Source organism: Colletes latitarsis, chromosome 10 (assembly GCF_051014445.1).
Source record: "Colletes latitarsis isolate SP2378_abdomen chromosome 10, iyColLati1, whole genome shotgun sequence".
NCBI lineage: Eukaryota > Metazoa > Arthropoda > Insecta > Hymenoptera > Colletidae > Colletes > Colletes latitarsis.
This window is the reverse complement of record NC_135143.1, coordinates 29,473,187-29,489,186: the sequence shown is the minus strand read 5'-3', so window position 1 is coordinate 29,489,186 and position 16,000 is coordinate 29,473,187. Positions and strand designations below refer to the sequence as shown.

The 16,000-nt window shown below is 37.7% G+C and overlaps 1 protein-coding gene across 1 annotated transcript in view; it reads right to left on the bottom strand.

Moving 5' to 3' along the window:
* Positions 1–4,821, bottom strand: part of LOC143346689 (Y+L amino acid transporter 2) — a 38,986-nt gene extending 34,165 nt beyond the window's left edge. Inside the window, exon 1 of the mRNA XM_076775036.1 lies at positions 4,517–4,821. The gene's annotated coding sequence lies outside the window, so the exon portion shown is untranslated. The remainder of the gene's footprint in view (positions 1–4,516) is intronic.
* Between the last annotated feature and the right edge of the window lie 11,179 nt (positions 4,822–16,000).

Sequence of the window (16,000 nt, the reverse complement as noted above, 5' to 3'; positions counted from 1 at the left end):
AATTATAGAGGTCAATTACAAGCATTTTTGGTTATTACACATACTCCCGAAATCCTACGCACTTTCGAGAAAAAAATTCCTTACCGAAAATCTTATTAGATGCCTAGATTTTATGACGAAAAAAAAAAATTGTCAAATCATTCTAAAAAAATTATATTTAATTACAGAGGTCAATTACAAGCATTTTTGGTGAATAGCCATACCGCCGAAATCCTACCCACTTTCGAGAAAAAAATTCGAAAAGGTTGTGAAATTTTTCGACGGAAAAAAAAATTTTCAGATCATTCTAAAAAAATTATATTTAATTACAGAGGTCAATTACAAGCATTTTTGGTTATTACACATACTCCCGAAATTCTACGCACTTTCGAGAAAAAAATTCCTTACCGAAAATCTTATTAGATGCCTAGATTTTATGACGACAAAAAAAAAAATTTTCAAATCATTCTAAAAAAATTATATTTAATTACAGAGGTCAATTACAAGCATTTTTGGTGAATAGCCATACCCCCGAAATCCTACCCACTTTCGAGAAAAAAATTCGAAAAGGTTGTGAAATTTTTCGACGGAAAAAAAAATTTTCAGATCATTCTAAAAAAATTATATTTAATTACAGAGGTCAATTACAAGCATTTTTGGTTATTACACATACTCCCGAAATTCTACGCACTTTCGAGAAAAAAATTCCTTACCGAAAATCTTATTAGATGCCTAGATTTTATGACGAAAAAAAAAAAATTTTCAAATCATTCTAAAAAAATTATATTTAATTACAGAGGTCAATTACAAGCATTTTTGGTGAATAGCCATACCCCCGAAATCCTACCCACTTTCGAAAAAAAAATTCGAAAAGGTTGTGAAATTTTTCGACGGAAAAAAAAATTTTCAGATCATTCTAAAAAAATTATATTTAATTACAGAGGTCAATTACAAGCATTTTTGGTTATTACACATACTCCCGAAATTCTACGCACTTTCGAGAAAAAAATTCCTTACCGAAAATCTTATTAGATGCCTAGATTTTATGACGAAAAAAAAAAAATTTTCAAATCATTCTAAAAAAATTATATTTAATTACAGAGGTCAATTACAAGCATTTTTGGTTATTACACATACCCCCGAAATCCTACGCACTTTCGAGAAAAAAATTCAAAATGGGCGGAATTTTAAACGTTAATAACTTTTTAACGAAGCCTCCATCAACAAATTGGTATTCTTGATTTTCGTCTTATTTTGGTCTCTAGAATCCTCCATTAAAATTTTTCCCAATGGTATATACATCCCTCGATCGACTTCCTAATATCCATATACAGGGTGTCCCGTAAATAGTGTAAGAACCGGAAATGTGGGGTAGCTGAGACGATTCTGAACAACAATTTCCTTTGCAAAAATGTCGGATGGAGCTTCGTTTTTGAATTATTAACGAAAATGTATGATGAGTCCCACTAGTAGGCCCAGATGAAACGCGCCCCTTCTTTCCTTCTCTGCCCTCCTACGATTCTCACGAGTTTCCACATCGCAGCGACGCAGCGCCACAGATTCGAATCTGGGCCTCGATAATTTTATCCCCGAACTCTCAACGGCTGCTATTCGTGCAAGCAACCCTCTTTAATTCGAACTCCTAATACGACAGTCTAGCACTCGTACAGCTTCGAAGTTCAAGCCTGCTCTTCCAACGTGTTACACACACAATCCTGAATCGTCTACGTGCACGGAATTCGTCGTTCTGTGTGGACGATACAGGAACCCCTTTTTCCACGCGCTAGGTTCTCAACTGAACTTCCCCTCAAGGCCATCGGACGATTTTTTACAAAGTATTTAAAATCTAAACTTGACCTGAATTTGAATATTTCATCAAACTATTGGCGAACGAAACCTCGACGAAAGCTGACGGTTGTTAGAAAAAAAATTCTCCCGAAAGTATCATGGAACATTGCGTCAGTTTACATTGATCTTTCACAAACGACACTCCTGGCAGACTAACGGTAACATGACCTGTACTTAAGCACCCGTCAAAGATAACCACGCGGTAGTATTGGCCCCTTGGTGCAGCAACGTAGATTGACAGACATTATTATTAAAAAATTCTGTCCCCCCTTTTGCATTTCAGTGGCTGCATCCGACATTATTCGCCCTTCGAGCGGGACGCGACTTTCGATTAGGAATTTCTTACGCGAATAAAAATATCGACCAACGAGCGAAAGATAAACTGTGGCGACCATAGAACGCACAATAATTAGCCAGACCAGTGAAACGATACTCAAATATTAACATATCTGTTACCATTATTCTAATATATAATTATTGAGACAAGATACATAATATTAATGAATATTTATCTGTTATTATTCTGCTATGTATAGAAATGTATTCGCTTTCGAGTGCAGTGCGCAGCACCTAAAAACTTTGATTGAAATGATTTCACGAGCGACCAGGGTTCGGATCTGTTTAGAGCCGCTCCTGCGATTTAATGTTGATTCTTTCAAAAATAAATCAATCCCCCAATATTTAATTTTAATTCCAAACGTTTACGAGCGCAATGAAATGTTGCCTCTCATGATTTACATGTTATCTATCTAAAAATGGCACCGATGCATCCGTTAGATTCTTCCGATTAAAATGAGTACAAACACGACATAAATCGGACTAATTTTAATTTCATTAATATATATATGTAATATTATAATGTTAGTTAAAAGTAATTTGATGTATGTGGTGTTTGGACTTGTTTTAATTGGAAGAATTCCAGAAATTCATTGGTATCGTTTTCAAGATGAAAATTGTCAAAAAACTTAGCAACTATATATATTTTCTAAACTTAACCTTATTAATTAGATAAACACAAATGGTACCGATACATCCGTTAGATTCTTCAGGTTTAAATGAGTACAAACACGACATAAATCGGACTAATTTCAATTTAATTAATATATATATGTAATATTACAATGTTAGTTAAAAGTAATCTGATATATGTGGTGTTTGGGCTTGTTTTAATTGGAAGAATTCCAGAAATTCATTGGTATCGTTTTTATAATAAATCAATTTCCCAATATTTAATTTTAATTCCAAACGTTTACGAGCGCTAAATTCGTGTTCCAGTCTGAGCCAATAACGATAGAACGAGTCTCCAGAGTTTAAAAATTCTAAGACAAGAAGTCGTATACATTGAATAATCTATACCGCATCTATGGTTTGATTTATAAACACAACACGGGAATAGATGCACGCTGCAAGCCGTCGACCGCTAACGATGTTTTAAAAATCGAAACATTGCACGAGAGTTTGCTCGGAACTTGCTTAAATATTTATCCACGAAAACGTTACAAATTACAAATCGTACAAGTATACTAAGGCTGCGAACATTTCTGAATTCTTCGCGCGAAACACTGACTCGACTAATTTGCACGCGCCTTTTCATTATCCACCTTTCTCGCAATATTTCAAGCGTATAAAAATAGTTATCGATCGAAGAACTTTCCGTAGGAACGTTGCAAAGTGCAAAACTTTGCCTTCTTTATTTATGGAATCAGAAGGAAATGTACGTTTTATAAATTGTTTGGAAATAACCCACTTGCCTTTGCTTCTAAATCGGTTGATCTCAGTCACGATCGTTCTATTTACCATGTAAACGATGACAATGACCCTACCCACCTGTCAGAAACTGTAACTAAACGTTTAAGGATCATGATAGTATGGCATCGATTAGCTTACTGGAAAACGGTCGATTATCGTGCTAAGGGAGGCAGTATATTTTGTAACACTAGAAAGACGAATAGTCCCGCCAAACCTAACCCAAACATGATAATTCTTTATTTGGGAATATACAGAGTGTGCTTGAATTTGTGGTTCTAATTTTGAGTGTGCATAGCACCGATTAAAATGAGGAAAAGTGTTCTGAGTAAACGCGAGTCCAAAAATCTTACTTCGTAACAGCAGATGCTCGAAGTGTTTTAAAGTTAACCGTGATATTCGGACGGTGCGTTAACCGATGGAGAAAAGGCCAGTTTCCACCGCCGTCAGCCTAGCGGCGTGGAGGGCAAGAAAATCAATAGGCCACGTGGGTCGCCGACCGGGTTTTCCGAACCCAATTCCCGTCCTACGTTCGCGCTAACTCCGCAGGAACACGAATTGACGTCAGACAAAAGATTTCCACGATACAACGCAAAAAACAGTGTCATCGAGAAGACAGCGACATCTCGACCGCGGGAGGGTTGTTTCTAATCGAACTACGAGATCCAATCAACATTGTTACATTACGGCCGACAGCAGCCATTTATCGAAATGTGTAATAAATACGAAGGTTCGTATTGCTATTGTTTACATTCGTCTCGAACTTGTTCCATCGTTCGTCGTATCATCTTTGCACTATTTCCCAACATTCTCTATTGCGATCAATGGTAATCAGGACCTTATAGTCTCGCTGTTAACGATCGTATCTAACGACTTTTCATTCAACGTCTCGTCGAGAAATCTGGCGACAGACGTAAACGAAAAGTCGCGTTGCGTCACTCACCCTGTCTCGATGTGTTTCTCGGTGATGGTTTTCTCTAAAAGTCCGAAAATGTCACTGGTCACGTACACGTGGTCGATCACGGATGAGAGAAGTCCGGCATTGACACAGAAGTCACCCTCGGAGCATGGTTTCTCGTATTGCCGATCTAGCTTCACCGGCGTATGCACGGGCGGAACGTGGACGCCACGCACGAAGACGGGGCGGATTTTGATCGAACGCGACGGAACACGAGGACGCGAGGAGCCACGAAACGTACCGCGTGCGCACTGGTCGAGCTCTGAATGACTGTGTTCGACGCTCGTTCCGTTCGAGGGCTTTGCGCATTGTAACGTGCGACCGACGAGAGTCGGCGCATGTCGTCTGCTCTTTCTCTCTCCCTCTCCCTGCCGCTCTCTATGGGTGTATATGGCACAAGAACGTTATGCATTTTATATACACGAGCATATACAAACCAAGCCATACCACCCTAAGCTCTATCGACCCGTCTATCGGTCGTTTCTTTCCGACAATTATTATATACCTGCAACACTGTCTAAATCTCTTTTTAAAACGATCATTCGAAGTACAGTGATGGTAGTTTCAACTTTTACGGGATTTACACTTCCCTTGGAATGGCAGAGATTCGGCTGTTCGAAAAGATTTCGTTATGATAGAAGGAATGATACAATATACGAAATGTTGCTTCTTATGATTTACATGTTATCTATCTAAAAATGGCGCCGATGCATCCGTTAGATTCTTCTGATTAAAATGAGTACAAACACGACATAAATCGGACTAATTTTAATTTCATTAATATATATATGCAATATTATAATGTTAGTTAAAAGTAATTTGATGTATGTGGTGTTTGGGCTTGTTTTAATTGGAAGAATTCCAGAAATTCATTGGTATCGTTTTCAAGACGAAAATTGTCAAAAAACTTAGCAACTATATATATTTTCTAAACTTAACCTTATTAATTAGATCAACACAAATGGTACCGATACATCCGTTAGATTCTTCAGGTTTAAATGAGTACAAACACGACATAAATCGGACTAATTTCAATTTAATTAATATATATATATGTAATATTACAATGTTAGTTAAAAGTAATTTGATGTATGTGGTGTTTGGGCTTGTTTTAATTGGAAGAATTCCAGAAATTCATTGGTATCGTTTTCAAGACGAAAATTGTCAAAAAACTTAGCAACTATATATATTTTCTAAACTTAACCTTATTAATTAAATAAACACATTTGGGGCAAGCCGTTGGTGTACCGTAACGCTTCTAAATGCTTGCAAACGCGAAGCACAATGAAAATGAAACTTGCTGTAAAACGAACAGCATTAAAGTTTTGTAATACAACTAATTTGTAAGTCAATTTCGGCATTGAATGTAAAAGTTAACTGCAAGAAGTAATTAAGTAAATGCAAATGAACGAACGATGACAGATAACTAGATAACCTACAACTTATTAAGTCATTATTCATAGCTTTGTAATGAACCGTGTAGTATTGCGAGTCGAATCATTTAAACGATATTGATAGGAATGCTCGATACTGTAGTCATTAACATTATGCTGTTTCATTTCGTTACAAATTTTTCGAACAATATTATTATTTATGTGATATAATAACCGTGCAAACGACTGCACTGGTAGACGCATTAAAATCTGGGCAACGTATTTTTGCACATCTTTTTTTAATGTGGTTTAGATATATTAAGTGTAATTAAAAATCATTTTGTATACAGGGTGTTCGACCACCCGTGGGAAAAATTTTAATGCGGGATTCTAGAGGCCAAAATAAGACGAAAATCAAGAATATCAATTTGTTGATGGAAGCTTCGTTAAAAAGTTATTGATGTGTTAAAGTTCTGACAGTACTGAATTTTTTTCTCGAAAGTGCGTAGGATTTCGAGGATATATGTAATGACCAAAAATGATTGCAATTGACCCTCGCACCGGAAAATAATTTTTCCAGAACGATTTGAAATTTCTTTTTTTCGTCGAAAAATTTCAGCATCTAATTAGATTTTCGATAAGGGAATTTTTTTCTCGAAAGTGCGTAGGATTTCGAGGGTATATGTAATGACCAAAAATGATTGTAATTGACCCTCGCACCGGAAAATAATTTTTCCAGAACGATTGGAAGTTTTTTTTTTCCGTCGAAAAATTTGTCCAGCTATTCGAATTTTTTTCTCGAAAGTGGATAGGATTTCGAAGGTACGTGTAATGACCAAAAATGATTGTAATTAACTCCCGCAAGCGAAAATAATTTTTCCAGAACGATTTGAAATTGTTGAACTTAACTGTTAATAACTTTTTAACGAAGCCTCCATCAACAAATTGGTATTCTTGATTTTCGTCTTATTTTGGCCTCCAGAATCTCTCATTAAAATTTTTCCCATGGTTGACCGAACACCCTGTATAGATAGATACACGCGTGGTGCGACGTATGATGCCAGACGAGTCTGTATCGATTGGTCTATCGGCTGTCTACCGCGATGTGGTGCTCGTGTGGTTTCCTGTTCCCGACATCTCGTAAAAGCATCTCATTTTAATGCGACGAGCCGTAATTTATAAGCTAATAATATCGCGACAATAATGAACGCCTATCGATCGATGAAACAAGTCTTATTTAAAATTTGCCTCGGTACTTACTTTTCTAACCTCGAAATAACTACTGACTCTTCGGTGGCTCGATTGCATCGAATAAATTCCGTGTACGTTTCGTGGAAATATTATTTTTCGTGCTCGAGGCGAAAAAATTGAGAATCGAAGAGGTTAAGTCGACGCAACAGCGTATCTACGAACGCAAAATAATCATATTACGCTTGTGCCGCGAATGTGCAGCCTCGTTTCCACTTGTGCGGTCGAATGTCATCGCCAGACACGCGACCAGCTACCACGATCGATAAAATTTGATTAATCGAATCCCTTGAGTTTATTAACCCATTTCTATCGTTTCTCCATTGTCCGCGTTTCGCGTTTCGATAATTCGCTGACATTCGATAAACTCGATATCGTATCAGGAATTTCATGGATAGTTTTACGCGTATCGCGAAGTGGACTAGCGACGATTCATGAATGAATTATATGCATTCCGATGCGTAGAAACAATATCTACGATAACGACTCGGTGAACTTGTAAGGACTGTTCGACGTCGTTAATGATCGATACGTGCCTTTCCCTGGATTCCACCTCGGAATTCTCGTTTGCACGCCATTTTTCTTGGATAGTTGTCGCTGAAAAGTTTTATTCGATCAGAAGATACACGGCGACTCGTTAACCAGAGATGGGCAAAATTTTAATAAAACCAACGCGTAACAATGGAATTTTTATTTCATACGAAATTGTTACGTGGCTAAAAATTTTGTCCATTAGTGGCTTTGACCCTAGAAAGACAGAAGCGTTCGATGTTCGAATATTCTCGAGAGACTCTTTTATTTAGCTTCGACTTCACTTTCGCGAGGAAAACATTACAAAGTTTGATACCGCGAAACTTTCAATATCGGAACTAATAAAGAGACCGAATGACCGCACAAGTGAATTTACGACATATTTTAGATATGCACGGTCGAAGAAAATACGTTTAAAGATTACGATTTATCTCTAATATACATTACACATGATGTTCGGCCACCCCTGGGAAAAATTTTAATGGGAGATTCTACAGGCCAGAATAAGACGAACATCAAGAATACTAATTTGTTGGTAGAGGCTTCGTTAAAAAGTTATTAACGTTTAAAGTTCCGCCAGTTTTGAATTTTTTTCTCGAAAATGCGCAAGATTTCGGGGGTAGGTCTATTCACCAAAACTGATTCTAATTGACCTCCGCACCCGAAAATAATTTTTCCAAAACGATTTGAAATTTTTTCTTTTCGTCGAAAAATTCCACACATTCCCGAATTTTTTTCTAGAAAGTGGGTAGGATTTCGGGGTTATGTCTATTCACCAAAAATGATTATAATCGTATAGTACGGATACACGGGGCATATACAGGGTGTTCGACCACTCCTGGGAAAAATTTTAATGGCGGATTCTAGAAGCCAAAATAAGACGAAAATCAAGAATAGTTCCGCCCGTTCCGAATTTTTTTCTCGAAAATGCGCAGGATTTCGGGGGTATGTCTATTCACCAAAAATGATTGTAGTTGACCCCCGCAACCGAAAATAATTTTTTTAGAATGATTTGAAATTTTTTAATTTTGTCGAAAAATTTGTCCACCTTCTCGAATTTTTTTCACGAAACTGGGTAGAATTTCGAGGGTATATCTGTTCACCAAAAATGATTGTAATTGACCCTCGCAACCGAAAATAATTTTTCCGAAACGATTTGAAATCCTTTTTCTTCGTCGAAAAGATTTAGGCAGATTTTCAGTAATGAATTTTTTTCTCGAAAGTGCGTAGAATTTCGGGGGTATGTCTAATGACCAAAAATGCTTGTAATTGACCCCTGTAATTAAATATAATTTTTTTAGAACGATATGAAAATTTTTTTTCCCGTCGAAAAATTTCACACCTCGAATTTTTTTCTAGAAAGTAGGTAGAATTTCGGGGGTATATCTATTCACCAAAAATGATTATAATCGACTCCCGCAACCGAAAATAATTTTTCCAGAAAGATTTGAAATTTTTGAGTTTAATTGTTAATAACTTTTTAACGAAGCCTCAATTAAGAAATTGATATTCTTGATTTTCTTCTTATTTTGGCCTCTAGAACCCCCCATTGAAATTTTTCCCCGGGTTAACCGAACACCCTGTAATGTTTGCGATATGCTATTTGCAGATTATGTTATCTTGTCTCCCGATCTTATTCTATTGCTCTTATAATTAATGGGACATCGTGTTCCATGAAAATCGTGTCTAACATTTACAATAATCGTATTATATTTCATACGCGACAGCTTAATAGTAATTATAAAAATAAAACATAACCTTCAAAGTCGTGCGTTGTCTCTGCCCGGTCTAAACACAAAGGGACCCGCAGCTGGACCCTGTCTAAGGACTTTACGTAGGTAGACAAAGGAGAGGTGCGTAGTACAAAGGGGCACAAGATCGCAGGACAAAAGAGAAAACCGTCCAATTGGTTTTCATCCTTCGAAAGTTCCTACAGGGTCCCTCGGTCCAGGTGCGAGAGTCCTTTGTGCTCGTGTCGTGGCGTCCCATTGCGGGACGTGAATCAACCTCGTCGAATGATGCAACTTTCGTCCAAAACATTCGACACGAACTCGTGTACACAATTATAGTTTCATTAAAAATATTCGAGATAACAACTGATCAGAGAATAATGATCCTGTAAATAATCGAACACGTTCGAGGCACGTTTAACGAAATATTGGCGATTAAAGACTTTAAAGTTTATCTACGGTCGATATATCGAAACCTGTTACAATGGCGAAATTGTGAAATATTGATTTTTATAAGAGCACAAAGAATCGAAGGGAGCAACGTAATGCTCATTCTTGCGTTACCGTGGTTTTTCTTTGTTCCTTTTTTTGCAACTGTGAAGCAAGTCGAAAGCATTTTTACATTTCCCGTTCGAGAAATTGTTCGTTAGACATGTAAATTCGTCAGTTGAGTCGACCTTCGCATGGTCGAGACTGAAAGCGATACGAGTAATCGTTTCTTGTCTTTCCATTTGTGGGCGATATTACTTGGTATCTTGAAAATTTCCACAATTATGCATATTGAAATTACAGGTAACAGTAGTTAATACACCCGAGGTCACGATGAATAGGATACCGTTTCTTTTGCTATTTCTAAAAATAGTGTTGGATAACGTATTTTCGATTGATTTTTTATTTTAATTACTGCACTCGAATGAAATAATAAATAATTTGGGGGCACTCGTTTCTGGCACGAGACGAATGGGGAGGAATCTCGCGAATTCGGGGTTACGCTTGTTGCGTGGGAAGACTCTCAATGACGTCATAGAATCAATACCAAAGTCTCAGTCGAACTACGTCACCGATGACACGTCCATCCTTGCTGGTTGACTCCAAGTACTGGAAACCAGGGTACCGTGTCAACGTGCACCGTTCGTGGATTAACTAAACGTGCCTCTAATGTAATTTACCGACTCTACGTAGCCGGGAATAAGCTTAGAACAAGCTGAAAGCGTCAAATTACCAAGAAACCGTAATTGCACCTTTCCGCGCCACAAGGGGATTCCTAGCCAAGGTTAATAAATTTTACAAATCGTAATGCAGAGCATAACCAAGAAAACTGAGAAGTGGGGTTATGTTATTGACAACAGAACAGACGTGAATTATTTCTTGAATATTAACACGTTGACTGCCTTATTTTCCATGTCTAAATATTAGTGTGGAAAGCAGAAAATGATTTATTGTAATTAGACTAATAATTACATGGTTAACACCTTATTTTATAAGCTACAGATTTCTATCGAATGTTATACAGTGTGTTCGGCCACCCGTGGGAAAAATTTTAATGGGGGATTCTAGGGACTAGAATAAGACGAAAATAAAGAATACCAATTTGTTGATGGAGGCTCCGTTAAAAAGTTATTAATGTTTAGAGTTCCGACCATACTGAATTTTTTTCTCGAAAGTGAGTAGGATTTCGAGGGTATGTCTATTCACCAAAAATGATTGTAATTGACCCTCGCATCCAAATATAATTTTTCCAGAACGATTTGAAATTTTTTAATTTTGTCGAAAAATTTCACCACCTTCTCGAATTTTTGTCTCAAAAATGGGTAGGATTTCGAGGGTATGTCTAATGACCAAAAATGATTGTAATTGGCCCCTACAACCGAAAATATTTTTTTCAAAACGATTTGAAATTTTTTAATTTTGTCGAAAAATTTCACCACCTTCTCGAATTTTTTTCTCACAAATGGGTAGGAATTCAAGGGTATGTCTATTCACCAAAAATGATTGTAATTGACCCTCGCATCCAAATATAATTTTTCCAGAACGATTTGAAATTTTTTAATTTTCTCGAAAAATTTCACCACCTTCTCGAATTTTTTTCTCGATAGTGGGTAGGATTTCAAGGGTATGTCTAATAACAAAAAATGATTGTAATTGACCCTCGCATCCAAATATAATTTTTCCAGAACGATTTGAAATTTTTTAATTTTGTCGAAAAATTTCACCACCTTCTCGAATTTTTTTCTCAAAAATGGGTTGGAATTCGAGGGTATGTCTAATGACCAAAAATGATTGTAATTGGCCCCTATAACCGAAAATATTTTTTTCAAAACGATTTGAAATTTTTTAATTTTGTCGAAAAATTTCACCACCTTGTCGAATTTTTTTCTCAAAAATGGGTAGGAATTCGAGGGTATGTCTAATGACCAAAAATGATTGTAATTGACCCTCGCATCCAAATATAATTTTTCCAAAACGATTTGAAATTTTTTAATTTTGTCGAAAAATTTCACTACCTTCTCGAATTTTTTTCTCGATAGTGGGTAGGATTTCGAGGGTATGTCTAATGACCAAAAATGATTGTAAATGACCCCCGCATCCAAATATAATTTTTCCAGAACGATTTGAAATTTTTTAATTTAGTTGTTAATAACTTTTTAACAAAGCCTCAGTCAAGAAATTTATATTCTTGATTTTCGTCTTATTTTGGCCTCTAGAATGTTCCATTAAAATTTTTCTCAGGTGTGGCCGAACATCCTGTATAAAGAGTTGGAGATGTGATATAAAAGTTATTTTAAACCACCTCGGACACTATCAAGATACAGATTCGTGATAACATCAATATTAATTATGCATATTCACAGACGACGTATAAGATTGTGTCTCTCATGAAAGTTGGTGTCACAGTATCTGAAATACCGACCTGGTAAAGAACTTGTGAGTTTCGAGCGACCTCTTAAAAAACGGTAATGTTGGGAACTATGGTCAATTGAAGTACTGAAATCGCTAAGGTTAGGAAACGTGGAAAAGTCTTTCTTCTCTTACATGGTGTACAGGCTCAGACGAGGTATACAAATAGACCTTTCGCCTAATGGACTTTCGTGGCTCAATCTCACTGCCATACCGACCTGAAAACTCGGGGGTGATTTTAGCGTCCTCTTCTCACGGATGGTGGTCAGTTGACAAACTATTCCCTGAATTAGTATTGATAGGCAAACAGCTGTAGTTGCGTAAATGCATGTGAGTTGACTATGTATGTATTGAAATTCATTTCTAAACTGTTGGTAACGTTGCAAATGGCACGAAAATGGTAATGGAGTTTCGAGACCCCATAAAAATGGGCTGAAGAAATACATTGGGTGAAAGATCTACTCGTATACCTCGTCTCTGACAATACTCTAGAATCTATGATGAATCAATGAGAATCAAAACTAGCCTAGCTAAGAAGCTCTATATTCATGATGACCTATGCAAGGCGGATCGCAGCCAATTTGCTAATATTATTTAGTTTTTAATTAACAATTGCATTACCCAGCTAAGAGTGATACGATTATTAATTAAACAGTAGATAATATTACCCAGGTCTCACCACGAGGAGGTTGCTGCGAATGGAGACCCACCCTAACCGATTCCCAACCACCCTCCATTAATTAAGATCCTCTGTGACCAACGATCGTTGGTCGAGGAAGCAACAAACGAAGAGAGTTGAAAGAATGTTTAAAAGAATTTTTCTTCAAATAAAAATAACTTGCCTAACATAATTAACCAAACAATCCGTTATATCAAGATACAATTCTAAATTCGCAGCCATTAGCTCGGTGTCACCCACGAAGAATAACTTTCCTATCGTGGGTGACACCGATTACCAGGTCTCACCACGAGGAGGTTGCTGCGAGCGGAGACCCGAAGGGAGATAGATGGAATCAAAGTTCCATCGATCTCCCTTTTACATCCTTAGAAGCTAAATTACTAAACCAGAGAGATAGAAGGAAGCAGTGTTCCTTCGATCTTCCAGTTTAGTTATACCAAGTAATTATTTCGTTTGAAAAGGGATGAAGGTAAATCGAGGGAGACGCGACGCGACGCGAAACGACGCGATGCACCACGCAATAGTGCAAGGAGCGAGATACGCGACACGCGAACCGAGTAACTGGTCAAAAGGGTCAGCTCCGTTGCCTCTCGGCAAGTCCGACCGAAGGGGAAGGGAATCGACGCACCCGACACAGAGGTTCCCCATTTCTCCCACGCATCCTGTTGGGAGCCAACTGGACCCAACTCGGGATGTCTGACAGAGAGAGGGATCTTGAGTCGGGGCTACCGCAGACAGGAACAGTCCCTGATCCCCTCTGCGGCCGAAATACCCTTTCCCTTGGATCGTCTCGCCAGAGGACGGCAACTGACCCTTCGGACGAGCTAAACGGCCGATCACTTGCTTTCTACATCAAAGCAGTGGTGATCGGAACGAGAAACGAGGGAACGGGTGAACGAGAGAAGCTAGTTGGTAAAGAATTACTTGGCATATACGCAGACGCATACATGGGAGTAAATGTACCAAGCAATTATTTTGTTTGAAAAGGGGCGAAGCTAAATTATGGGAGACGCGACGCGATGCTGTACCGTACAGCAGATATTCGGATTGAATCATTGAGAACGAGAAGCTAAGTTAATAATTGCTTGGTATCGCGGCCTTAAAACTAAATTTAGCCTAAGGGCCTTAGAGATAAAAATCCCTCGATGTCCTTGCGTTGTCGTCCCACGATGTCCAACGATGGCCTGTAAGTAAGCTGAAACAAACTAAGAAAGACAGCATTTACGATTAGTTAGACAATTACATATAATAAATTGGCAAATACGAAGCCCTGAAATAAAATAAGTGGATCGATCCATGTCCTTGCGTTGTCCCACGATGTCCCACGATGGCCTGTAAGTAAGCTGAAACTAAAAAGGTTTGCATTTGCGATTAGTTAACACAACATTTAAGCAAGAATGAAATAGAGGAACAAACCCCTTTCACAAACAAGGAGTCAGAAGTAAAATATGTAAGAAGACCAGACAAACGAAAGCGAGGCAAAGCGATAGATTCAAGCCCAGCAGACATTTGAATGTCGAAAAGGAAGTAAGAAATTGGAGATTGAGATACCGCTCGCCACTGTGTCGATAGTGGTCAGCGAAACAGATTTTACATCGGACAAACCAAACGAGTGACCAGTAGTAAAATATGGAACGGGACCAGAGAAGTGAAAGCAAGATGTAACCCCACATTCAAGCCCAACAGACGCTTGAAGGTCGAAAAAGAAATTAGACAGGGGAGATTCGGAACTTGCTCACTGCTGGTCACTACTGGTCACTAATGGTCGGTATTGGTCGCTAGAGTTGAGCAGTGCTCGCCCAGTGGTCAGTGGTGGTCACCTAAGTTGTCCAGTGCTCGGCCAGTGGTCAGTAGTGGCGAGTATAGGTGGAGCGTAGACCCGCGAGGTTCCGTCACGTCCGCTAGCCTAGAGAACAAAGAGAGAGAGAGAGACGTAGCCTCAGGCAGAAGAGTTCAAGGGGTGGGGAAGACCGTCCTTGGCGAGTTCACCAATCAATTAACGGTTAACCGTGCCTTTGACCGAGAAATGAATATTCTATGCAAAATGGTATTAAAAACAATTATTTATACAACCCACGCTATCGAGCATTATTTCAACTATTGCCCGATGTTAATTAATAATTATTGCAAACAATAGGTATGAAAATATGGAGAAATTCGAGGAGACTGAAAGTTTCTTTGAATTTCCGTCGAGAACCAAGGTCGTACATCGCGTATTCGTTTCTTCGACCTTCTGTCCTGTGTACGATACTTTCTTTTGTATAAGTTTTCATCTCTCGTTTCTTATCAGTAAATTATACAGGATTCTAACAACGATACGTAAACTACGTCACTAACAAAACACACATTAATGCACACGAAGAGAAGTTGCGTATTTTGGATCGTAAATTTGGAAAATATTCGAGAATAACTCTCGTGTCGGTCAATTGGAACGTTTTAAAAATATAAAAATGATTATAAATATTGTATTAAAAAATTTCAAATCGTTCTGGAAAAATTATTTTCCTTTACGGGGGTCAATTAGAATCATTTTTGGTAATAGACATGTCCTTGAAATCCTACGTATTTTCGAGAAGAATAATTCTCGTCGAGGTTATCCTAGGTAGGAATCGCGATTGTAAGATAAATACAATAAACATTCCAAGCTACCGTTTTTCTTTTGATGCTGTGTAAAACATACACGAGGTATACGAATAGACCTTCCACCTTATGGACTTTGATGACCCTATCTGACTGCCATACCGAGTTATTTTTTAAATAAATAAGGATTTTCGATGTAGTAGTCAATGAGGTACATCCTAACATATTTTAATAATCTTGAAATCTTCAAATAATCTTAATCGATTGGTTACTCTAATGAAATTAATCGATTGATGTTCAATGATGGACTGTACAGCTTTCATTCCGTTAAAAAATAATAAAATTTCTGTAATTTCATTTTCTAAATCTGTTGGTAATGTTGCAAGTGACACGGAAATGGTAATGGGGTTTCGAGACCCCATAAAAATGG